The following is a 2,500-nucleotide window of genomic DNA, read 5'->3' as shown; positions in this document are numbered from 1 at the left end:
GGAAACAGAGAGGGTAGAGGGGAGGGAAACAGAGAGGGTAGAGGGGAGGGAAACAGAGAGGGTAGAGGGGAGATGAGGCAGAGAGGGTAGAGGGGAGATGAGGCAGAGAGGGTAGAGGGGAGGGAAACAGAGAGGGTAGGGGGGAGGGAAACAGAGAGGGTAGAGGGGAGGGAAACAGAGAGGGTAGAGGGGAGGGAAACAGAGAGGGTAGAGGGGAGGGAAACAGAGAGGGTAGAGGGGAGGGAAGCAGAGAGGGTAGAGGGGAGGGAGGCAGAGAGGGTAGAGGTGAGGGGGAAACAGAGAGGGTAGAGGTGAGGCGGAAACAGAGAGGGTAGAGGGGAGGGAAACAGAGAGGGTAGAGGTGAGGGGGAAACAGAGAGGGTAGAGGGGAGGGAAGCAGAGAGGGTAGAGGTGAGGGGGAAACAGAGAGGGTAGAGGGGAGGGAAGCAGAGAGGGTAGAGGTGAGGGGGAAACAGAGAGGGTAGAGGGGAGGGAAGCAGAGAGGGTAGAGGTGAGGGGGAAACGGAGAGGGTAGAGGGGAGGGAAGCAGAGAGGGTAGAGGTGAGGGGGAAACAGAGAGGGTAGAGGGGAGGGAAACAGAGAGGGTAGAGTGGGGGAAGCAGAGAGGGTGGGGGGGAAGCAGAGACACTAAGGGGGAGCAGGGAGGGTAGAGTTGGGGGGAGCAGGGAGGGTAGAGTTGGGGAAGCAGAGAGGGTAGAGGGGAGATTTGGAGAGAGAAATGCACCGAAGCCGGTCCTGGAACAGCAGAGGCAGATCTGTTTAGAGAAACAGAGAAACAGAATCAGAGAGAGAGACATTGTTGGGTGACTGATGGCCAGTGAAACAACTCAAACAACAATATAGACCATTTTCTCAAACCAAACCTGCCCACCGACAACTGCTTGTCCAATCAGAGCTTTACTGACTCTTCTGGTTTTGTCTTTTGTCCAATCAGAATGCCACAGACAGCTCATCTAACTCCTCCTCCGAGAGACTGGAGCCCTGTCTGCAGCCACTGGACTCCTCCCCCCTCGCTGACTCATCCCACCTACACAACAACTGCATCCTGGGAAACGACCTCCACGAACCCTATAGGTTGTCAGACCACTACTTCCTAGATCTGGTAAGCCAATGGGAGGAGAGTAAGGGATGGGATGATGTTGACACTGGATGTGTCTCCCTGACTGAGTCTGTAATACCTACATGTTTCAAGCAGACCACCATAGTCCTTGTGCCCAAGAACGCCATGGTAACCTGTCTAAATGACTACCGACCCATAGCACTCACGTCTGTAGCCATGAAGGGCTTTGAAAAGCTGGTAATGGCTCACATCAACACCATTATCCCAGAAACCCTAGATCCACTACAATTCGCATACCACCCCAACCGATCCACAGATGATGCAATCTCGGTTGCACTCCACACTGCCCTTTCCCACTTGGACAAAAGGAACACCTATGTGAAAATGCAGTTCATTGACTACAACTCAGTGTTCAACACCATAGTGCCCTCCAAGCTCATCACTAAGCTAAGGATACTGGGACTGAACACCTCCCTCTGCAACTAGATCCTGGACTTCCTGACAGGCCGCCCCCTGATGGTAAGGGTAGGTAACAACACATCTGCCATGCTGCTCCTCAACACTGGGGCCTCAGGGGTGCATGCTCAGTCCCCTCCTGTACTCCCTATTCACCGACGACTGCGTGGCCAAGCACGACTCCAACATCATTATTAAGTTTGCAGACGACACAACAGTGATAGGCCTGATCACTGACAACGATGAGACAGCCTATAGGGAGGAGGTCAGAGACCTGACAACGATGAGACAGCCTATAGGGAGGAGGTCAGAGACCTGACAACGATGAGACAGCCTATAGGGAGGAGGTCAGAGACCTGACAACGATGAGACAGCCTATAGGGAAGAGGTCAGAGACCTGACAACGATGAGACAGCCTATAGGGAGGAGGTCAGAGACCTGACAACGATGAGACAGCCTATAGGGAGGTCAGAGACCTGGCAGTGTGGTGCCAGGACAACAACATCTCCCTCAACGTGAACAAGATGAAGGAGCTGATCGTGGACTACAGGAAAAGGGCGGGCTGAACAGGCCCCCATTAACATCAACGGGGCTGTAGTGGAGCGGGTCGAGAGCTTCAAGTTCCTTGGTGTCCACATTACCAACAAACTAACATGGTCCAAACACACCAAGACAGTCATGAAGAGGGTATGACAAAACCTATTACCCCTCAGGAGACTGAAAAGCTTTGGCATGGGTCCTCAGATCCTCAAAAGGTTCTACAGCTGCATCATCGGGAGCCTGGTATGGCAACTGCTCGGCCTCCAACCGCAAGGCGCTACAGAGGGTAGTGCGTATGGCCCAGTACATCACTGGGGCCAAGCTTCATGCCATCCAGGACCTCTATGCCAGGCGGTGTCAGAGGAAAGCCCTAAAAAATTGTCAAGACTCCAGCCACCCAAGTCATAGACTGTTCTCTCTGCT

General features: G+C 53.6%; 1 protein-coding gene across 1 annotated transcript in view; it reads left to right on the top strand.

Moving 5' to 3' along the window:
* The first annotated feature begins 776 nt into the window (after nucleotides 1-776).
* The window catches only part of LOC120035944 (sprouty-related, EVH1 domain-containing protein 2-like), a 5,063-nt gene continuing 3,339 nt past the window's right edge, over nucleotides 777-2,500 (top strand). Inside the window, exon 1 of the mRNA XM_038982430.1 lies at nucleotides 777-1,123. The gene's annotated coding sequence lies outside the window, so the exon portion shown is untranslated. The remainder of the gene's footprint in view (nucleotides 1,124-2,500) is intronic.

This window comes from Salvelinus namaycush, unplaced genomic scaffold (genome assembly GCF_016432855.1).
Source record: "Salvelinus namaycush isolate Seneca unplaced genomic scaffold, SaNama_1.0 Scaffold1161, whole genome shotgun sequence".
Taxonomy (NCBI): Eukaryota; Metazoa; Chordata; class Actinopteri; order Salmoniformes; family Salmonidae; genus Salvelinus; species Salvelinus namaycush.
The sequence above is the reverse complement of the archived record's forward strand: the minus strand, read 5'-3'. Positions and strand labels throughout refer to the sequence as shown.